This window comes from Thermobia domestica, chromosome 1, assembly GCF_964235325.1.
Source record: "Thermobia domestica chromosome 1, izTheDome1.hap1.1, whole genome shotgun sequence".
Lineage (NCBI taxonomy): Eukaryota > Metazoa > Arthropoda > Insecta > Zygentoma > Lepismatidae > Thermobia > Thermobia domestica.
The window spans coordinates 140606724-140632218 of NC_137454.1; the positions used below are offsets into that span (position 1 = coordinate 140606724).

The following is a 25495-nucleotide window of genomic DNA, read 5'->3' on the forward strand; positions in this document are numbered from 1 at the left end:
ATCACTACTGACGTCAATATTTCTACGAAGTAACTAAGGAAAATATTTTAATTTTTTTTTTTTTTAAGAAGTGAGTGAGGGTGAAAAACCTTTCTCAAAGATGTGAAACAGAGGAAAATAATATGTCTATTGTTAACTAAGTATTAACTAAAAATGTCATTTAAAAATTCAATGGAACAGTGCCTTTAATTAAACATCCTACGATAATGCCCTTTAGTCTAAAACGAATGATTATAAAAGAATAGGTGGAATGAGAAAATGAATGGAAACTGGAGAGTCTCGCTTAAAACCACACAAACTCACTTAATTTGGGATCGAACGAAGAAACCCTCTACTAAAGGTGTGCTCTCTATCAGTGATCCTATCATGTAGAAATTTACTCCTCCCTTTCTGTATGTTGCTATTCACAATAATCCAGAGATGGTTTTAAATGTAAGACCTCACATTTGGTTTCATCTGCGTTGATTTTATGTAAGAATTCGGTCAATTAACAGGTTCCTGAAATGTATACCTCTTCAGCATATTACTTCGTTGGGTTGTATAATTTTCAGGATAAGCGTTGAAAAGAAAGCGGCAGAAAATTCACCTTTTGTTCTGGGTATTTACTAAGTTATCAGTCTACTTCAATAGTAAGACAACATTATATATAGGGCGATTTTTTGGGGGGAGTTATCACCATGAGCATTGACATTTTGTACCTGATATTATTTCTATGATTCTCTATAAACGCAATATCTCTCAGTCACTCTGTTTCGAGACATTCATTGGTCATGTGGGATTTCCACGAAGCAATACACATGAAATAATAGCTATAATTTTAATAGATCTCTGAAGAAAGTGAGTGAACACATAACCTAAATCTAGAACCTAAACAAAAACCAAGAAGACAAGAGATATAATCTAAACGAATGAATGTGCTTACCATTGATTTTCAACATTGTGTGTTATTAATTTTTTAACATGTACAGAGCCACAGAATTAGCAGAATGGAATTCTTTGGATGATGAACATATCCAATACTTGTTTTTTTTTTTTTTTTTTCGAATAAATATGTTGAATTATACAGTATGAAAAATAACATGAATAGTCTTCGTAAGCTTAGATAAATATTTTCTCCAAAGAATATTTTCGTTCTTTCGGAATAGTGAGTCGAGAAAATAAATATGCTCATTTTAAGTGACATTAATGAGTTTTGCTACAAACTATGGACACTTTTCGATTAATTTTTACAAAGGAGAGTGAGGAATAAATCGTGAAAATCATGTCTGAGATTTTGCGTCTTATTTTTTCAGAAGTCAGCTCAGGTATATTGAGCATGATTTAATTTCCTATGTTTCTGATATTACAACTTTGAAAAAGTACAATGAAATATTCATTTTGCAGTCAAATTATAAGGAATTGCCTTTGGCGTGGGAGACCCGGCTTCGTTTCCCAGTGAGAGTTCATGTGATTCGGATTTCATTTTAATCAGTAGGTCTATGTCTCATATAGCCTTGCTGAAAAAGACGCTAAACTCAAAATCAACTTAACTCATCGCTGATAAACATATCATATCGTTGTTTTTACATAAATTACTACGATGTGTGAATCGAGGAGTGGAATTAATATGAAAATACAACATACTCTTCCTAAGGTGGTAGATACGAGACCAAGTTTTGTCGGATTACCGAAATCACCGAATAACAGGAAAATTACTTTTAAAAAAGACATTTAAATAACATGAACAATTGTGTGTGTGTGGAGTTCAGAGACCCTTAGTGATATGTTTACCCCCACAACACTCGCGAAGAGACTACAAAATTCCGGTTTACTACACGCAGTGGTGTAGCACTCGGTAAAATTATAGAAAGTCAACTTCATTAATGATTGATTTTACAATTACATCAATATTTTCTAATCAAAGTAATCAGTTTTATTTAAATACCGGTACTAGTTGAATATACCCATGCTTCGCACGGGGGCTGTATTTGGAAGTCAACGCCTGTAGGAATATCACCATTGATCTCAGCGATCACGAAAACTATGGATTTGATACGAATATCGGCCATTTTGGGCTATTTTTTACATGTCCCGGTATCCTCCCCTCCACTGACTCCCGACCCGCATACAATTGTAACTAAATTTGCAAGTCATCGCTATTGTAAGTGTCACCATTGATTTCAGCGACCGCGAAAATTATGGATTTGACACTAATATTGGTCATTTTGGATTACTGTTATATGTCTCGGTATCTCACCCCTCCCCCGGTGACCCCAGGCCCGGAGCCGAATAGCGTGAATTTGGAAGTTAATGCGATCGGAGTTTCACCATTGATTTCAGGGACCGCGAAAACTATGAATTCAACACTAATATAGGTCATTTTCTACTACTTTTACATGTCCCGGTAAACTCCCCCCTGAGATCTCCCTGGTGCGAATTTTGACAAAAACCTTTAACTCTGGTCTGAAGCCTGGACGAAGGAATTCGTGACTAAAATTTGGTAACTCTCGGTCAATTTGTCTGGTTCCCAAGCCTGTTCCGGTAAACTATCCAATGAGACCCCCCTGGTTCGAAATTTGAAAAAGGGCTTCGTCTTGATCTGGGGCCTGGGCCAAGGTATCCCTGACCAAAATTTGATAACTCTCGATCCACTCGTCTGGTACCCAGGCTGCACACAGACAGACAAACACACAAACAAACTCTTTATTTTATTTATATTAGATTAGATTAAATTAGATTAACAGTAATTCCCAATTTACGATTCTGACTGTAATTTAACAACAATGTAATGTAGCAAACTTGTCAGTGAGTCTTTGTAAGTCTACTAAAAAATCTTGAAAAAATATAAATGTAGTCAAAAGTGTGCAGCAGAAGTAAAATATGGATACATTCTAAGGTGTAAAATATTATTTCTTGTATAGCTAAATGGATAAGAAACTGATAAAATTAAGAGTCAACTCAAATTCAATATTCAGCATCACCTATCCCCGCTCCCTTATATACCTCCCACATTGATCTCTATTACATTTCACTTATTTATTTTAAGAAAAGTCCAAACTTGAATTTATATTTCACTGTTTCATTATTACTATTTCTTATTTTATTTGAGACAATTTCGATATGTTATTTCTTAGTCCTTCTCAAATAAATTATTCACTGGAATCAAAACAGAGGAAAACATGTCATGTAACTCGTATTTCTGCTTGGAATATTAGTTTACGAGAAATGAAGTTGATGCATGCGTGGCCCACTTTTCCAATAGAACAACTTAAGACTGGGAACAGCTAAGTATATATATATATATATATATATATATATATATATATATATATATATATATATATATATATATATATATATATATATATATATATATATATATATATATAATGCTAATAGGCTGTACGATCCAGAGATTTGCAACTATGTACATATTAGTACTGTCAAATTTTTATTTATTTATTTTTTATACATATCAAAGAATAGGCCTACAATTTATGGTCTTAAGTTTTGTTACTGCTAAAGTTGATTCCGAATCATATATAGTACACAGCTGACATACGCACAATGCTTAATAGTATTGGCCTGAAAAGAACAAGTAGAGTGACGCTCTTTAACAACACTTCAAACGAGCTCTATTACACAGTATGGGTGTGGAAGAATATGATCCCCATTCACTCAGTCGGTTTGCCAGCCTAATAAAGAGAGGCGGTCCCTCCATATCACGGCAACATTCACCCCTCCAAGTGAATTGGCCTATCATTTCCTTCAGAGGCAGCCTTTTCATGTGCAAAAGAGAGAATCTAAAGAGCTCCCTTCCCGCCTCGTAATGTTCGTTGCCTTTGTTCCTTGATTAGTTACACTTCGACAACAATATGGAAGCTAAAGAGGAGGTTGGCCGTACCGGAAACGCCCAATTGGTGCCACTGCCTCGTTTGCATAATCAACAAACCAGCTCTCCCGTTCCCCCAATGACAGCCTTTCAAATTGACTCCCTTTATTTAAGTTAGTGAACACAATATTGTTTGCTATTTTATTCCATATTATAAAAAATTTCTCAACGTTATACAGATTCACAATTTGGGGATATTATATGGACTTGGATGTCTTATTTATTGCTGACGATTGCGGCCAGAAACATAGGAAACTCTAACTGCTGTAATTAATGAACTTTATATTCAACTGTCTAGCAGAAATTTAACAATACAATTCGTGTTCATTGCTGAAGTATTTCTTTAAGTTATTTTTGCAGCTATATCAAGGTTCGTGTTTACTATGCGGTTATTGAAAGCTGGCGTCTGACAGTTAAACAGAAGACGTGATGGGTTGGAGACATTGTTACCAAAGCTTCTGCAACAATAGGGACAGCAACTCTAGCGATAAATTTAGGATATTTAACAAATCATAAATATATAATAGTAATAATATAATAGGATTATTCCAGACAACAAAAATATTTGTAATATTTGACAGAAGATTCAACATTCAAGTACGAGAAAAAGAGCTATCAATGACCTTTTCTCGTCGAACTTCCAAAAATCTTTCCTTGGTGGTAACTTAGGTCATAAGTTCTGTCTACTTTTCAAAATTTTCTAATTTAAACCATTGGCCGTATAATCAGTAGTTCATAATGACATTTACAACTACAGGGATGTTTTTGTTAAGACCAAGTATTTCTAACTCCATCCTGGATGTGGTAGCGTAGTCGCTAACGCTCTCGCCTTCAGTGCGATCGGCCCCGGGATCTATTCTCGGTGGGGGCACTCGGTCGAATTGTAAAAAGCTTTTACAGACCAGCCATCCTGAATGAGGTTTTCCTGGGTTTTCTTCATTCACACCAGGCAAATGCCGGGGTGGTACCTAACATATATGTGCCAGGCCGCTTCTTTCCTTCCTCAATCCTTTCTTCCTTCCCTTTCCTCGGATAGTATGATCGCCGAGGGACGTCATCCCTCATACGTGACGGGCTAACATGGCCATAGATACCGAAAGCCCAGAAATCTAAATCCTAAAATCCCTAAACCCAATCTGGCTGTGAAACTCAGAAAACTCCCAGTCATAAAAGTTAAATGATCTTTTTGGAATTATAGGATAATTATCCGACCTGGAAGATCTGGTTTTCTTTACATTATTATTATTATGTGGGCTACGGTGACTCAGTGATAAGAGTGCTCATTTCGGATCCCTAGCTCCATCCCTCTTCATGCTAAGCGGGTTTTTGCTCTGTGCGTGAGTTTTGTCGGGGTTGTACCGTTTCCTCCCGCTTTCTTCATTCTACCATTTCGTTAATTGTCATCGTCTCCTTTAGCCTCGGAGCATAATCGTGGAACGTTAAATATTAATAATAATATAATTTGTTTTTGTTTAAATATTTTGTTACCTAGTTTAACATTATTTTGTATGATGAGAGGTATTTTATACTTTGTATGATGTAAGTTAGTATATATATTCTACCAATTTGCATGCGTCTTATGCTTACAGGCTATAAAGTCTATACATCTTTCATTCTTTTCTTCTTTCGTTTGCCGTACTTGTGGCTGTACTGCTGTTGGGTCAATAAAAATTCTTTATTATTATTATTATTATTATTATTATTATTATTATTATTATTATTATTATTATTATTATTATTATTATTATTATTATTATTATTATTATTATTATTATTATTATTATTAGCTAAAGCCTATAGCCTATGGAATCCGAAGATTCAATAAAGGACTCACAAAAGCCCTCCATTGACTTCGGTACTAAGCTAACTGGATTCAGTTGTTACTTTTTATTACTATTTCTGCTAGATCCATTTTACTATTGTCCTCCCATCTCCTCCTGTGACTTAGTAGTTGTCTTTTTCCGATTTGGTTTCCAATTAAAATTTTAAGAGTTCCTACATTCTTTCATTGTATCTACATGATCTGTCCACCTGAGCCTTCTACAGTTGATGGCCCTAATAATGTTTGGTAAACGGTGTAAATTATGCAGTTTCTCGTTATGAAGTTCTCTCCATTCCCCATTACAGTCTCTCTTGGTTCAAAATATTCTCCTCAGGAGTTTATTTCCAAATAGGCTCTACTTTCAGTTTGCGTTCTTCCTTTAAAGTAAGCGACCATGTTTCGCAACCATACAGAACAACAGGTATAATTATCATTTTATATAATTTAAGAGCATCTTAATAATAATAATAAATAAATAAATAAATAAATAATAATAATAATAATAATAATAATAATAATAATAATAATAACAATAATAATAATTTTATTATTCAAAGTACAATTACTTTCGGTTTATGTATAGGATCCTCTAAGAGAAATAAAAGAGATTACGTTAATCAAACAATAAATCCATTAAGTTCAAATTTACTGTCTTGTTTAAAGAAATGTCTTTGAAAATAAAATGAAAAGTGTACTGTGAAAGGAAAATCATATACATATATATTTGTTTAGTTGTCCTTGTGTCACAAACAAACAAACAAATAAGATAAAGCGAATGAAAAGCAGATAACTTGGTTTAGGTAGGAAGAAAGAAAAAAATCAAAAAGTTAAAAAGGGAAAAAGAAACAACTCATGAAGTTGCTAGTAAGAACCAGTAGCCGAAAACTTTTCAACAAAGTACATAGACAACTTTAACTCATCGTCTGTATATCCAGAGAAAAGAATCCAAAGAAAAAAGAAAATAAAATATAAAAATAAGCAAAAGAGAAGGTTATAAGCTGACTGGTTGAAAGAGAGGGGAAGAACACAAAGAGGAGAAGAAAGATCAAAGCACACACACACACACATACAAAAGGAGGGGGAGGATAAAAGTGATTTCATTTCCCTCCCTCTCTATGTCTCTCTTGCTCCCCCGCTTGCTTGTTTGTTGGATACTGTCAAATATATCACGACTTGTCTGCAAGTAACAAAAACACACACACACACAACATACATACACATTCACATAAGAAAGGGGAAGTAGAGAGGGGACATAAGGAATGTGGGGAGAAAAAGTGAGAGAAAAACCCTTCAGGTGTCATGTTTCTGCAAGACAATCCTCAGTATTGCTGTCACTCCCAATCGACTTACAAGTAAAAGAAGTATGTAGCTGGGATGGACATCACAAGATATTCTCTTTCTTTTTTATTTCTTTCTTTCTTCACAAACCCCCACTTTCCAAAGGAAATAAAGAACACAACAACAACAACAACAACAACAAAAAAATAACGCTATCTGTTAAAAAAAAAACATGTTATCAGAGGCACCAGATTGCATTTAATGTCATTTATCATTTTTCATTTATGTCCATTCTATTACCACATTACATATATTATATCAATCTTTCTTTCTTTTTTGTTATTTTCTTTCTGTTTTACAACTTTTGTTTGCCTTATGTTTCACACTTTCATCTCTTGTTTGTTTTCTTTCTTTCTTTTTTCTTTCTTTTTTTTTTAAATTGCTTACAGCATTTGATGTAATATGAGTACAAGCCCAACCGTTTCTCTGTATCCCACGCTTTTATTTTTATGAAAAGTGTTGTTTGTTTCAAAGGCTTTTAGATAACATTTAATTCTTGGTTAGATGCATTAGTACTGTATTTAGCTTTACGTTTCACGTTTTTGCATGTATAGACCGAAGAATATTATTACTTTCTAATTAGTTTGGGTTACCGAAACTACTTCATACATTTTACTCTGTCTGTCCGTGTACGTACGAGTATTTGGTTCGTTCGTCCAGTAAACATAAAATGTGTGTCTCTATGTCCAGGAGACAAAACTGTGTGTCTGTTCGTCCAGGACACAAAAAATGTGCGTCTGTCTGTCCAGGAGACAAAAAATATGTGCCTATCCATCCAGGAGACGAAAAAGATGAGCTCATCTATCCGAGAGACAAAAAAAATGTCGTGAACTACTTGATGTGTCACTAAGTCACTTTTGCCCAGGATGTAGAGAGCCAAAAATTCGGAGTCGATTTCGTTGATGGAGATGATAGTCAAACCTATCAACCATTTCCATTTTTAGCGTTGATCACTATAAAGCACAAACGGTAATAGATAGCGAGAAGTGCTTTCCTGCAATCGATTAAGCATCCCAAGAATATGTTTCATCTCCGTCCCTAATCTCTCCACTAAAACCCTGAAGTGGCAGAAATCTAGTACTATACCTACTTTCGGACTCAATATTAATTGAGAAAATACCAAGCCATATAAACCAATGGGACACGTGACACTGCAACTTGTTTTATAAAGTGTACATATGCTCAATAATGGCGACTTCACGTGTTCCAATTTAGAAATCACAACATGCGACACTTGGAGAAAACACGTAAATATATATATAAAACAGTAATGTGATGTCAGTTTAATTGATTTACGAGGTGTGTTCGAAAGCTAACGTCAAAAAAGGAATACAGTTTTCACTCCTTTTATCTTATAAAATAAAAAAGTAAATACATAATGGGTTCTAAGGGATAAGGCAAACAAATGAGTAGTTTAAACCCCTTAAAATTTCTTATTTCATCTTATAAACTCAAAAAGTCCTAGTTTACCATGAAAACTCCTTGTATTACTCTGTAAGCTGAACACATATAAGGAGAAGTTAGATATTTTCTATAGAATCAAGGTTGGTCATAGTAAAACTACCATTAAAAATGGGAAATAACTTTGACAATAAGTCTCCTCCTATTTGACAAAATTATTTCAAATTCGAAATAGAGTAACTACCCAAGAAGACTATTCGGACGGCATCAAATATGACTCTAGGAATACCCACCGGGCGTAACTAAAAGTGTTTATGTTCAAAATTTTCAGGTACCTTTTCATAGGCAATTAGCCGTAGGGTGACAAAATTTATTTGTAATAGACCTATACACACTAGCATGCTAAAATCATCTGAGTAGTTTTACGATAAAAAAAAATGTTTAAACCAATAATGGAGAAATGTCGTCCACATTCAATTTCCTTTTACTTATTTTTATTTTATTTTTAATTATGCTTTTTTGTAACATTGTACACATAGGTTGCTTTATGCAATCAAATTAAATGACTGTTGATTTAAGGATGAAAAAATGGAATGTAATCTTTAAGTTTTACGTCTTATGTTTATACCGGTTAAGCTAAAGGAAACGGCGATCATGAGAAATGGATGAAACGGTGGATTGGAGAAAGTGGGAGGTAACGGAGAACCCAGTGAAAACCACAACACATGGTGTTTGTCCACCACAAAGTTCAATTTGCGAGAGCTGGGATCGAACCAGGGACCCCATGCACCAGAGGTGAATGCTCTACCACTGAGCCACAGCGGCCCCAATTTTAAGGATGGTTTGCATCACCTGCCATTGCACAGACTTCTCCCAGCGCTCCCGCCATTGTTAGAAACACTTCTGGAATGCAGTTTTTGGAGTGGTGAGCAATCATGCTGTTGCATTCCGCATGATGTCTTGTCTGGACTCAAATCGGGCCCCTTTTAGTGGCATTTTCAACTTGGGAAATAACCAAAAGTTACACGGAGCCATGCCTGGTGAATAGGGAGTCTGATGATACACAGGAATATTGTGTTTGGCGATGAAAGCCTGAATCAAATTTCGTGGACACTCTCCTCATGACCAAATTCTTGTTCAAAATTGAATGTACAAATCCGATTGAATATTTTTCGCTTGGGTATTACCAAGTTTTTGTCAAAATTTGATGCAATGTCAGTGCTCAAGTTTTCCTATCATTTTACAAAATAAATAAATAAATACATAAATAAATAAATTGGACGACCGCTCACTACACGTCTTCACTCGTTGGCCAGCTACCAGCGACTAACGCTTTCTGAAGGCAGGAAAAAATCGCGAATGCGCATGACTGTTCCCTCTACATCCACGCTGAAGAAAGTCCCCCGTGCTTGATTGGTTTACGCGGGAAAAATTAGGTTCGGTACATTTTGAACACACTTTGTATATATATGTATGAGAGAGAGAGATCGGCCATTGCGATTTAGGGGCCGTTGTGATTCACCAAGGCGGTAGAAAACACTCGCCTTTGGTGCGTAGAATCCCTCGTTCGATTCCAGCTTGTACTAAGTAAGCTTTGTGGTCGACAAACACCTCGCACGTACATAGTTTATTTAGCGTTTCTCCGACTTTTTTTCATTCCACCATTTCATTCATTATATACCCCTAATCATTACCATCTATCTCCCTTAGCCTTGGTACGTAATTGTGGTACGTTAAACAAGAAATTTCATTCACTCATTGCGATTTTTTTTTTACATAAAAAGAAGTGAAAAAATATAGAATTAAAATGTTATAGTTTTCAATGTTCTTGTGGTGATGCTAGTGGTAGTATATAGTATAACTTGGCAGTCATATTGAGGTCTCCCGTATCGAATTTCTACTGTCTGACGAAATCGTTGGAGCCATAACGGGCCTATCAGACGATGCGTCGGCGGTCGAACGAGCGACAATAAATCATCATCAAAGCGGGAAGAGAAGAGAAGAGAAAGAAGGGGGAGAGGGATGTATGGCTGGTAGTAGCGCAAAAAACAATCGAATAACCAAACCAGAAAACGAAACAAAATGAAAAAAAAATGGTGGAAATGAAAAAGAGAAAATACTGATAAGAGAAAAACTGTTTTTTGTATATAGTATATAGAGTTGTTTTAATTTAAAGATGAAGTATGACTAGTAAACAAGAAACTGTACATCACATGTCACTAAAGAAGAAAGGGGATACTAGTTATTTCCCAAGAATGCATTAGTTATTTGTAAATAGTATGTTTGTTAAGGGTATGTGTCCCTCCGTTGGAAAACAAAGAAACAATAATCTGCTAGTTAATAATGTATTTTGCGGCAAATACTATATATACGAGGTGCAATCAAAGAGTTCCCGGAATTCCGTTGTAACTCTTTAGTCTATTACCACAATATAGGTACGCATTCACTTTACCGCCTTCAAAATAAGCTTCTTGAGAACATACACATTTGCTTCAACTCTCCTGCCATTGCTGAAAACAACGGTGAAAGTCTTGTTTTGGTAGGCTATGTTCCGAAGTTCCGCCGTTGCGTTGGTGCTAAATCAGCGTCTTTTCCCCAAGATCAAAAAGAGCCTCAAAGGTAACTCGGTACCGTACCTTTGAACTTCGGAACACACCAAAACAAGACTTTCAACTTTGTTTGCAGCAATGGTAGAAGCGGGTGGAACAAGTGTGTGTATTCTTAAGGAGCCTATTTTGAACGTGATTAAGAGTCTTCATCCCGGCGAAATTAAAAAACCGCTAATTTTACAGTAATTATGTGATATCTTCAAATAGATAAAAGATAATCGAAATGTGGAATAAGAGCGCCCTAGACAATATTATTTTACATAAGAAACCGTTATCACGACTCACTTATCTGCTTTCGATTTCGAGCCATTTTGAAAATTGGCATTTATTTTCGCGTTTCTAAACAGCTGAAAACGGAAAGCCACTAGGTGACTTGTGATAACGGTATCTCACCCAAAATAATATTGTCTAGGGCGCTCTTGTTCCATATTTCAATTATCTTTTATCTATTTGAAGATATCACATAATTACTGTAAAATTAGCGGTATTTTAATTTCGCCGGGATGAAGACTTTTAAGTGAGTGTGTACATATATTGTGGTAATATAGGCCTATAGTTACAATGAAATTTCGGGAACTTTTGACTGAACCTTGTATATAGTGCCTAAATAAACAACTATTTCTTCGAGCAAAATAAAAACTATCAACTGTTACTGGCAACCAACGACATATTTTTTTTATCTCCACGAAAATTATTTTCATCGATTTTCTCGAAAATTACACATGAGAATTTTACTCTCATTTTATTCAGTTTGATATAGCCTAATCTATCGATTGATATATCTATAATTTATGGACAAATAATTTAGTTAATAAATCTCGTGTTTCTCGTACAGCATTATTAACTTTTAGGTTTATAAATTAATTGGTTCTTGTCCATTTGCTCAAAAACTAGACACGAGCTTTCATACTCCACATCTTTGGCCAAATATTTTTTTTTTTTTTCGTTCAAAGCTATAAATATTTTAGCAATTTACATTTGTAAATTTAAAAATACGTTATATAAACCTAATCAGGTAGTGAACTGGATTTGTATTTACGTTCCTTCTGACCAGAATGGTTATATAGAACGAGAGTTTAGATTTTAAAGTTGGATCTGAACCACTACTGTAGTGAATTCCATGCTCTTCCAAAGGGAATCGAATACGAAATCTCGTATACGGAAGACAGACACGGTAGTCACTAGACCAACAATGAGGACTCAAAATAGTGAAACTATGTCTTCAGGGCCACGGATCTTCTTGGAGAGAATTGAAATAGGAAAGGTTAGTTCTTACTATAGAGCTCAACAGTTTTTCATTAATGATAATGAAAGCACAAAATAATCATGTTATCTGATTATTATTATTTTCCGAGTGACGATAGGAAAGAACAAAGTATGATAATTACGAAGAAAAAGGAAAAAGGAATTCAAGCTTTCAACGGATTTACATGTTCTATAGGGTGGCCCAAAAGTAGGTATACAACCCCCATTGATCAAGTATAACATTCTAGCTTATAGTTTTATTTGCTTCGGCTGTTCCGGGCTTAAAATATGAGAAAAAATACATTAAGAACAAATAATAAAGAAACTAAGTATACCTGATGGATAACAATAAGAAATGACATAACAAGCAATGAGTTGATCAATACGGGACTGTATACCTACTTTTGGGCCACCCTGTACAGTACCTACACGCCGAAAAAGATATTTTTGGATATCTGTTTGCCTGCCCATTCGTCTTGCTTTATATACACGTATCTAGAGGCATAGTATTCAATGTTTCCAGCCTTAACTCTGCAAATTTAAGCTTTCTATAACATTATCCAGAGGAGTCTTCGAATTTTCTTCCTAATCCACCCCCCCCCAAAAAAAAATAAGGGTAGTTTACAGTAGTGTCAAAATGAGAAATTATGAATTTCTCGAAAACTGCATTAGAAATTTTGATTATATTTCGCAAACAAATATTTCATGAAGGTCTCTACAATATGGCGTAAGTTACTTCTTGCAAGAAATACACAAAAGTTCTTTTACTATTCGGAATGTTCCATTCACAGACGATTATATTCATATTTTATAATTATGCTCTTTAACAAACGTAAGAGGGAAATGAGCATATATTCGTATAGTAAATATATTACAATGATTTCAGACGCAGATACGAGTAATGCAGGGGAAATAAATATAGTACGAAGTCTAAGTATTACAATACCTTCGACAATAATAGATCTTGTAGGGTACACACGACTGAATGATAACCGTACTACACATACGTACTAGGTTAGATACGAGCATCTCAAATTATTAGCTCGATAGCTATTTATTTTAGAAAAATTAGATAGATGTAAAAAAGTGCCACTGCACTTTGTTTCTACAAAATCTCCCTCCCTGTCACCTTCCCGCTCCATTTGTGTCCCTCTTTAATTCTTTTCCGTTCGTCCATTTACATTTTTATTGAAATCCAGAAGGGATTTACATACAGAACTAAACCACCCGCTCCTCTCCTCTCGGCGTCCCGTGAAGGGAGGAAGAGAGAGGTCCGATTGCTTTTTTTTTCCTTTGAGGTCTTCCCAAACTCAACCACGCCGGCTTTATTCAATTATCTAGCTAATCCCCAATTATAACGGGATATTTGTTTCGTCCTGCCTAGCTAACCACAGTGCTGAAACCTGGTCTGTTTGTAGTTTTAGATCTGAAGAGCAGCCGAGCCATGCGCAAGATTTAGCAGAAGGGTGTGAGGTGAGAGGATTCTAGGGGAAACACAAGATCGAGTATCATAGTCATACGTATATATATATATATATATATATATATATATATATATATATATATATATATATATATATATATATATATATATATATATATATATGTGTGTGTGTGTGTGTGTGTGTGTGTGTGTGTGTGTATTTTGTATAAATGTATATGTGTCTTACTTGAGACATGAGAGAAGTGCGCGGATAGCCATCTAACACGCAAAGAAGTAAGAGTGTACCTTGCTGTCAGTTTCACCCAGCTCTCAGTGCCGACATATGGCCTACGTTTGCTGTTGGACGTTCGAAAGCAAACATCCGACTAAATCCTTTCTGTCCGCCTTTTGCTCCTATACACCCGCGGCGTCTCTCGATGCTTTCCTACCCTTCCTTACCTCCGAAAATATCAATCCCCTTCTCCATCTCTGTCTCCTACTTTCTTTCTTTCACTTAAATACACGCACAGTCACACATACAAACTGATTGTTGAATATATCCCTCTCTATGCTTTTCTCTATTCTGAATCAACACATTCATCCACCACCATATCCTTCCTATTCCTACCTTTTGCTACCACCATAACTACTAAAATGGATCCTCCCTTCCCTTCCCTCTTCTGACTTTTCCAAGGGATTCGTCGTCCTCTCGGTATTACAGCCAGCCTCTCTATCCGGCTCAATCTTCTCTCTTCAACACAATTTGGAAGCATCGAGACCAAGAGAGAGAGAGAGAGAAAACCATACCATTCCACCCATACCCTCACCTCGAAATGAGGTGACACTTCCCGAAACGGTTGACTGAAGTTTGGGGGGGCCGCTAGAATTAATTAAGTGAAATAACTGTGTTTACTAAGAAGACGAGGAGAGAAAGAGACAGACAAAGAGATGAGATTTCTCCCATCTCTCTCTCTCTCTCTCTCTAATATGAATGTCAAACTTAGAAGACTTGCCTTGTTCTCTGTTTTCGTCTCTGGTCGTCGTCACATAACCAATAAATCCGTCTTATACATCCAAAGCAGAACGCTAGGCTAAGAGAGACAGACCCATTTCTAATTCCCTTTTCTATACATTTTCTCTAAAACATCCATCCACTCAGATTTTCTACGACGCAAAAGGGACTCTTGCAGCTTCCTCATCTTCCAACAACTGAATTTCAATCTAAAGCTCTTATCACAAACATCTCTCTCTCTCTCTTTCTCTTTGTGTGTGTGAGTGTGTCTTCATCTCCTTCCCATTCGTTTTCCTTTGTACCAAAACTTTCTCTCTCTCTCTCTCTCTCTCTCTCTCTCTCTCTGAATAGTTCTGTAATAACAAGTTTCATAACAGCTTGTAGAACCTGCTGTTATATTTCCAAAGAACTAACTTTTCGTGTTAACTGCCTTGTAAAATACGTGATGTTACAAGACCCTTGAAATCCTATCAAAAGATGTTTTCGTTTTGAAACTCGCTTCATACTTATTATTGTCTCTGATCCGTTATTCTACTTTCCGCAACGAATTTATAAGAAGTAATTTATGAATTAAGTTTTTAAATCTGTGCGAAAACTAATTATTTCGATTGTGCTCATGTTTAATAAAAGTATTCATTCTTCAAGATCAGATAATATTTTACGCTTAATGAAAAATAAAATGTTCAAAGATGAGACATCTACTAGTCGAGAGATCTCAAATAAGGTAAACAAAACGATATGGATATATAAATCTTCTTGCGTAGTTTGCGAGAATATCGATGAAACCTAATTTCTATGATGGTACTAAAGGTTCCATTATGAAAGTGGCAAGACGACAGTACACAGTCTGGGTAATGACATATAGACATCATCATCATACGTATTCTGCCATTATTGGCAGGTCACTTGCAATTGAGAAGCTCCACAATCTTCCGCTAACCTCTTCATCTTCCCGTACGAATTTTCTGTTTTGATATCGTTCATCAATTGTAGTGACCTTCGTCCCCTCTCTCTCTCTTACTTACCACCATACCCTCTAGTGCATCCCTCACGATACAGTTCCTTCTTAGCCACTAGTTGGAACACTAGTTTATCTTCCTCTTCTTAATAAAATTAAAATTGTTCTTTTCTCTCCCACCGTTTCTAACATTCTAACATTCCAGCGGGATTCTGTCATTAGTTTTCTGCTCGACCCAAATAATTTTCTTCATTCTTCTCCATTATCACATTTGGAAAGCTTACGGTCGTTTTCCATTTTTGCATAAAGATATAGAGAAACTAACCCTAAATTAATACGGTTAGCTCTTAAACGTTATTTTTGTTTAAGTATTTAATATAATATTGTTCAAGGATGAGTCATATATTAGTCGACAGATTATAGTAAACTGTAGAAAGTCAGATGCTTGAGAATAATTTCTTATGCGTAGGTTCTGAGAAAATCAACAGATTGAATTTGTATGACACTACAAACTAATGTATGTCGTTCTTACTAATAATAATTTGATACTTTTTATTCTCCTGGAATTAGATTACTTGTTTAAAGATATATCGTATATGCAACATAATTGCAACTTTAAATAGATTATATAATTAATTAATTATATTGTTTTGTTGACTTCTTCCAACGGTATCACACACATACTCCTACCAGTGACGCTTATATTACTTGCAAAATATTCGTATTAATCACTAAACTGCTTATTTAATATACATTTGGGGGAAACTATAGTTTCGGAACAGTGTAGAAAGACGAAACCAAATCGTTTCGATTTTAGGAAATAATGTCCCTTAGGTTTAACAAATCTAAAGGGTCCATAACTTTCTTAATCAAACAGAATCCCGCTGGTGGATATTATTCTATGTTAACTAAAGCAAATCCAATGCTAAACAGTTAGCAATTTTTTACTTTTGAGACGAAAACCCGGAATCTGGAAAAGAATACGTATATTTCTCGTAACAGTTTTATTGTTGCATGAAAGCTTGGATCTTAATCTATTTTTTCTACATAGTTTCTATCAATATTAAGGCACTCATCGTATCGTACAAGTTTTCGAATACTCATCCCTCTCTGTAAATATTAAATTACACTCTTCCCCTTCTTATTACTTACTCGCCTGCGCGCCTGGAAGAAGAATGCATCCGTTCATATTCAGAGCCACGTTACAGAAAGTAATCCATAGAGCACATACAAAGGGATCATATTTAATAACAAGCAGGAGACATTTACAGAATATAGCAAATAATGGATTTTCTTCATTTCTCTGTTAATCCACTTTTACCCACTTCCGTTGATTACCAATTTTTGACTTTCTGTGAGTTTCCTGTTTTCCTTTCATATTTCTTTTTAACTTTCCAGTCATCACAATTACAATATTTTCTCTTCTTCTTCACTCATACTTTCTGTTGTTCATGGTCTTTCCAGCTTTACTTTCCTCTCCCTTTGCCTACGTCACTAAGAGGATCAAAAAGTCACACACACTGGCTTGTGTCGACAATGGACACCCTATTGACAACACCATCAATTTTTGACTGACGGGTATTCTTTTGTTGCTGGGCTCCATTGTTGGCCCAAATACCACAGCTGGTCATTGTAGGCTTAAATCAGCTTAAACGCAGACAAGTCCTAGTGGATTAACTCTCTTAATACTGGTGACAAACGTTTGTTGCCTCTCACATATTCTGTATTGTTAACTTACACGTCACAAGTCCCTGATCTTCTTAACAAATGCAATATATAGGATTCAGGAGGTTAAGCCCGTCACTTGTTCAGAAAAACCATTGTAGCATTGTGGTAATGATATACCTAAGAGTTTTTATTCACACATACACACACACAGATATATATATATATATATATATATATATATATATATATATATATATATATATATATATATATATATATATATATATATATATATATATATATATATATATATATATATATATATATATATATATATATATATATAACAACACCGAAAACGTTTGGGAGGTGATTCCTGACACCAAGTTAAGACAAAAAAATATAGACAATCTCTGTGCACAAATGCTTTCTTTTCGAGTTATAGGCTGCCGAAAACATGAAAATATGAACTTTAGAAGTCCATAGCTCCAAAACTATGTGACCTACCGTGGTCCGATCAAGACTTCACTTAGGAACTAGTATGTGCCCTATCTAAATATGCATGCTTCAGAATCCTGTAGTACTTTTGCAACAATTTTTATAGAGGTAGTTAGTGAGTACTTTAAATTGTTTGCCCGTAGCCAAACTCCCTCTATAAAATTTGTTGCGCAGGATTCTGAAATGTGGATATTTGGATAGGGCACATATGAGTTCCTAAGTGAAATCTTGACCCGACCACTGTAGGTCACATAGTTTTGGAGTTATGGACATTCAAACTTCATTTTTTTTTCTGTTTTCGGCAACCTACAACTCCGAAAGGAAGCATTTGTGCACCCAGATTGGTCTATACTTTTTGTCTTATCTTGATGTCAGGAATCACCTCCAAAACGTTGTTGGTGTTGTTTTTAAACACCCTATAAGTGCAAGGGAAAAATACTGTAACCTTGCGCATTCTCTTTTCATAGGAGCAAGATGGCTCCAGTTTATGAAAAAGTTTTGCAGAAATCTACAAAGGGTCGGATAAATCCAATGGATCTAGACCCGACTCGGTCACCAGCCAGATTAGAACTAAAAACTAGGGGCCTATACACTAAATTGAGATCTAAAAAAATATGTCCATACATATAATTAAGGTTAAGAAAGACGGAGCTTGCTATTAAAATTGAATTTGAACTGTTAGGTTGTGTTTGTCTTCCCATATGGTTATAATTTTGGTAAGAAGAGCATTGAATGCATGTTTGCTATGATTCTACGGGAGAATCTCTAGACTTCACTCAACTTAATAGATTTGTATTTTAAAATTTAGAGTTATTTGACTATTTATGGGTAGCTTCATTATATTCTGTAACGGAATAGGTTTATTATTTGAATAGTAAAATCTATGTTATTTCTTCCATACTTAAAATATATAAATATAAAATAAAATAAAATCGGAGGCAAAGATCCAGAGGTCTGGTAGATCTATAAAACTGACAAAATACTATGTTATTTTATAATTAATTTACGCAAATTAATATATATACCGGTATATATATATATATGAAGAAGTTTATGAATTCACATAAATAAACTATAAAAATATCAATATACAGTATTATTTTGCCAATTTTTTTTTTTTTTTTTTTTTTTACCAGGGCTCTAGATTGTTGCCTCCAATTTTAGTATTTCTTCAGATCTAGAGGAACGGAGTCGGATGTATGTATTTAATGCGTAAGGCCGGCTAATTCAGATTATAGTGTTTACAGACGGGCCGAGTAAAAATTGTAAAGTTTAAGGACCGAATTTTGTCCAATTTTACAGTTTTGTTCCTTTGAAATGTTAAGCGATTTTATTATTATTATTATTATTATTATTATTATTATTATTATTATTATTATTATTATTTAAACATATTGATGAAAGCCTTTGACATCTAAACAAATTGTTAATTTCTTCGTATTCGAATAAGTACATAATATCAATATACTCACATTTAATAAAAAACTTATGTACGTATTTAATTTTACGTTCTACGATTATGTCCTTTAAGCTAAAGAAAAGCGGCGACTAATAAAAGTGGATGATCAGAAAGTGATTGACGGAATAATAATGTCTAAGGAAACGGGAAAATCGTGAAAAAACTCCTGCAGACAATGTTGTTCACCACATATTCGCATGACCTGGGATAGAACTAAGTTCCCCTTGGACCTAAGGACAATAGCCAAATACAAACTTTAAGGTTTAAGGACCAAATTGTATCAAGTTTTATAGTTTTTTTAAAGACATTAAACATATTATTATTATTATTATTATTATTATTATTATTATTATTATTATTATTATTATTATTATTATTATTATTATTATTATTATTATTATTATTATTATTATTGCTGTTGTTGTTGGCTGTAATGATTTCAGAAATGTATTGAAATTTGATCCATACACACATGCTATTTGAAAGAGGTTACTTGAAACAAGAAGTTTCTGTTATTAGAAGTTTACATCTAAATGAAGTATTTATTATTTCGTTTCTTCGAAGAGAGAGCGAGAGAGAGACATAATGTGTTATAAAGTTAACGTGACTTACATGTTAGTACATGGCCAATCTTCTTAATTAATTCTGCATCAGAACTCCTCGCAAAATGACAGTGAAGTAAAAGGATACCGAAAATTGACCATTGGGTTTGGTCTATCGTCGCAGAAGGAGAATTGTGCAGTCTATTTTGAGGAATGAACTTGACATGATTCTTGGTTAAGGGATCGAGGAAGGTTTATTTGAGGTTTGAGTCGTAGAAGAGAGAAAGGAAATTAAAATCTGGTAAAAGGGACATATCTCCCTCACTTGCTGCCAAAAATCTCTTTTATCTGAATTGCCGAGTGAAACTTATCACCAATGTTCCGTGGAGGAGGAGGAATGGTCCCGTCGTCTCATTACAACGATGGACGCCATAAAAATGGCATTGGGCGTTACACAAGCGAAGGGAGGGGAAGCCTTTTCATTGTTGTGCTGCCGTCGACGACATCCGAACAAATTACTGGGTTCCGCAGGCGGCAATCAATATGATGAGATTGTCGCTTCTCTTCCGCGCAAGACCCAAAAACCACCACCACAAGCAGAACGCCATTCGGAAGGGCTTTTCAAATAGCATCCTAACACGTTCTCTAAAACTATCCCTCCCTTTCCTTTCCTATATGCTTCCCCCTTTTTTCTTTGTCATTCCATCGTTATGTATCGTCATCATCCATTTTCAATGTCACCCCCTTCGTCTCTCATGTATTTATCATCACTCAAGTACCACATCGGTTTCACTTTACACTTTCTTCCCTATTGATGTATCTCGCCTCAAGCTTACAAAAAATTTCAACTACAACCATAATAGAACTGTTTTCATTTACTCCTTTACACATACCGGTACATTGTCTTGTAATTTAAACCAAAACATGCTTTGGGAAGAATACAGGAATTAATGGGTGAGGGAGTTAATCCCAGTTATCATTTGTCTATCGGATGTTCTACCATTTAGCTACTAGAAACATAATTTTGTAGTTAAATTAGGTATATATGACCAAACTTCTTTTTCCTTTTAACCTTATAATTGTAAAATTAAAACGAACTTACTCAGAACATCACAAGTGAGCGTACGATTTTCTCACTAAGACAAGTAAAATTAGAAAGACGAATAAAATTGTTGGCTTAAAATAAAAATAATAGTAACTAAATGAACTTCGTTTTACTAGAAATCATTTAGCTGTCTTATAGAAGAGTAAAAGAAACTTATTTCTATTGATTGCGTTGTTAGTATTTTCATCATTTTTTTTAAAAAAACAACTAAGTTCCCTCCGTAATTTGAAAAAAGAAAAACGTGGCAGCGAAAAGCAGGACTTAGCAGCCACCACGATGTATCACAAGTAGAAGCAAATAGTTGAGTCCCAGAGTATTAAATAAACTATGAGCTTGTAGTGCTTTGTTAAAACAAGGACCATTTTAAGTTTTACTGAACTGTCTCAATGGCGAAAACAATCCCTTTTATTTATTTAACGTGCTACTCAAATAATAATATTGAAATGATAGGAAGAAAGGAAAGCAGTGACAAAACTAATCAGCGATTTGATTTACTCAATAAAAAATCTCTTATTGGTTGCTTTAAATTTTCACTACTTTTGGACAACAATGTACCATTATAATTACAATTATTTTGATATCACTAACTGGGACCTGTTTCATAAAAAGATGCAGGATTAGTAATACTATTGTAAAATAGCTCCGTGGCTTCCCTCCTCCTTCTAAATTACACACAAAAAACTGGTGTTGCTCAAGAATTGAAATTAATTATAGATTAGTGAAATAATAGATATACTTCCTAATTTGAGAACGTATTGAATTTTGCAATGCAAATGAACGCCCAGAGTTACCAGTACATTACTAGAGTAAATGCGAATATAAATCTTACTACCTACCATATAAATCACTACTACGCTACTGAAATATGTCACTGCTTAGTCATCTTCAATGTATTAATATCAATAATGTAGTACAGAAATGTTTATACTTATTGCCTCTAAACAGTTTACGTATAATACTGTAATTGTGATCCATGTCCATTGTGACTTTTAACCAGAGTCAAATAAAAGTACTGCTTTTCCTTATAATCCTCTGGAATGTTTCACTCCTTAAATTTTGAGCTTAGATCGAGTTTTTAAAAGAAGTTCTAAGAAAAAATTCTAACTGTTTCTATATTTTAAAAATAGATCCAAGGGAAAGAGGAGGTTGTTTATCTAAATATACGCAAGATAAATTAGTACTTACTGCACTTGATTGTACTTAAGAGGGTCTTGCACTTTTTACCATTGGTTAGTCAGTTCCCATAAGATAACATAGACCTATAAATTTTATTTCATGAATAACGAAGTATGGTCATTAACTCACTTAAAATTAAAATTTAATCAACTCTCCACACAAATTCTCCAACGCTCAACTTAAAATTCTCCACACAAATACAAAATAGCAATAGAAATTGGATGACTGATTTAAAGCATCATCCCTTCTTCTTGTTCTTTTCTTTTCTTTTTTCTTTTTCTTTTTTTTCTTTGAAATTTATTGAATAACGTGTTTGGCTATGAAAAATATTAAAAATATAGAAAATGAGCCAGGTAATATCTCGTACAAAATCCTGTTAAGTAAAGGAATATTATCCGTTTTCAAACCGTTTCTTATGGATCAGAAATTTGAGTGTCCAATTTATGTTGTCATAACTGTTGGGCATCCAAATTTAGATTCTATACGAAAAATCTTGAAAATAGTTATTGCTTTATTTAATACCAATTTGTAAATATTATCTGGTTTACTTCCTACCTTTTTTATATTCTTCATTGTCTAGGAGTTTCTCAATCTTTTTCTACCGGCGTACCACCAAAGCATATTATTAATTAATACTACCATAGTCGTACGTACCATCAGTGGTACGCGTATCACAGGTTGAGAACCCATTATCTAAGGTATTCACTATTTTTTTTTAAAGGCGACCAAACTAAACGACAAAACTTATTGCCCCGTTTTTACAGTAAAGGATATCGTACAATTCATGTTTCTGTTTTAATTCTTTCTATACATTTTTCCTAGTTCATGTGTAAATGTTTTAAAGAAATTGTGGCATTACTTAAACGCTAATAGTTTGTATAGTCAGTCTTGTCTCATTAATTGATGAAAGTTACAAACCTTGATCATTTTGATCTCTTTTTAAGTTCTCTTGTATCCCACAGCAGTATGCTATTCTTAGATTCAAAAGCTAAAGCATCGAAATATAGTATTAAAGAATTCTGAATCCACAGAATATATTTTTTTTAAAAAATATAAGAAAATATGTTATTTTTAATTTTGTATTGACTCGTCAATAAAAAAAATGAAGTTTAAAAACTGTTAATCGAATACTCAAACACATTGTCTTCACACAAATCTTTACATTACAATGTAAGCGTGTGACGATTAATTCTGGAAAATACGACTCACACAGAAGACTTATTATTATCTTACTTGCATGTGTAAACAAACTCCGTTGCTTCTTTCAGGCTCCATCTTGAATACGACACTAGCGCCTCTGTGGTAATTAAACTAGTGAATACACTGTTTCAACAGAATCTTTATATATTATAAAAGACACGTTTCATTAGTTTTATACACGAGGGACTTGTTTTTTTTTTTCTTTTACTTCCATGAATATTTAACACACACAAAAGATAATTACTGTTCCAACACCATGCATGTCCACTGTGGCGCCATTTTCTTATCCGATAAACAAACAAAAGTACAGGTGGTTACCTGTAAGCAGTATGTTGGCTGTATAACTCTTGTTTGTCTTATTTTGTCTGAGTATTCTTTCAATGTGTGACGTTATTATGTACTGTACGCACATATAAAGGTTGTAACGCCTATGCCACTTCATTTGAAGGAAATTCAAATTGGTCTATGGACAATGTTCCTTATATAACACAGAAAGAGGGATGGATTCCTTATTATTTTGTAAATTCTTTGTTTTTCTTTAAGTAAATCGTTCAATTAAAATTACAATTAATGTTAAGACTGTACATGTGTACTTATCTTGTAATCAATATTGTATTTACTTTCAAATCAATTCTGTCTACTTTTCAATAAACTATATCAGTTTTCGTCATTCAAGTTGAACGTTAAACAGATGACAAGTCAAAAACCATGTTTTATATTATTATTACTTGTGTATCTACGATAGAAGCCTTCTGGAGAAAGACAATTGCGTACTTTGGAAGATAATGTAAGGATGGATCTAAGGAAAGTAAATAATAATACAGATGTCTTTACCAATATCTCTGATTTAATTGATTTGGTCAAAGGATATTATTTATGGGCGGGTTTTTTGTTTATTCATTTTATTCATTTTTTCTTTCGTGATGAATATTAGAAGACGTAATATCTCTATGAATAGTATGCTATTTTGTACGCTATTTCATGATTATCAACTTTGTCACTAGGGTCAAAACCAAAAGGACAAAATGTATCTAATCTTATAGTATTATTGTGCATTATATGTCAGTTCAATCAATATTTTGTATTCTGAGTAGTAAAGTAGATACGTAGATTGGCTACAATAATCGTTTATGGTTTTCAAGTAGCTACTGGTACTATATTTTTCTATTTTTAGCATTTTAGTTCATTAAAATAATGGAAAATGTTTTACTTTTACGAAATTTATTTTAAGTGGTTATTTAAAATATATTGCTTCCTTTGTATAAGTAGTGACATCGTATGTTGTACATTTCGATCGGATTTGATAAAGCATTTATCATCGCATGCAGGGGATATTCAAGGAAAGTTAGATCAGTAAAAGGGAGTGAAGTAACATTTTACTCAAAAAGATAGTCAAATGTAATAAAGTTAAATAAAATAATTTTAAAATCAAAGATGACACCCGTACTTTATAACTTTTTGGACTTTTAGATAAAATACGGCATTGGATTCTCGTCACTAGACTATATTGGTTAACCTTCTGTAAACGAAAGGGAAGTTATATGTAGATACAATGGATTACAGAAGGAACCTCTTGTACAGCTGCAAATAGAGCACACCACTTTCTAGTTGGTTCGCTTAGTTGTTTCATCCTCACTCTAAATAAAGAGCGCGTCGCTTCTAATTTAGCTACTTTTGCATATACTTCGGCTTACCACACTTTGAACCCATTCATGCAAATTTCAACATAGAAGGGTCTTCGTCTGAAATAACTATGAACACACCTAAAGATTTAAGTTTTTTTTTTTTCAATGGCCAAATACAGAGAAGATATTTTATGTAACGTCATGTTTGAATAATAATAATAATAATAATAATAATAATAATAATAATAATAATAATAAGAAGAAGAAGAAGAAGAAGAAGAAGAAGAAGAAGAATTAATAAATTAGCAATACAATTACAATTGCACATTACGTACAGAAGATTACTGTTATTTTGTAAAGCAGCAATATTTATTTTGTAGTAAGTTTGGAGGAATCCGAAGGAAAACCTATACGTGCTTTGAGGTATTCTAAGGATTATGTCGTATTCCTTTGTTACTCAGAGATAATTATTCTGGAAGTGTAATGTTGACACTTCATTACTGAATAACTACTGTACATTAAAAAAAAAAAAAAAAGAAAACT

The 25495-nt window shown here is 34.0% G+C and overlaps 1 protein-coding gene across 2 annotated transcripts in view; it reads left to right on the top strand.

Moving 5' to 3' along the window:
- HGTX (HGTX homeodomain transcription factor) overlaps positions 1–25495 on the top strand; it is a 112924-nt gene that overhangs the window by 69883 nt on the left and 17546 nt on the right. The window lies entirely within an intron of this gene.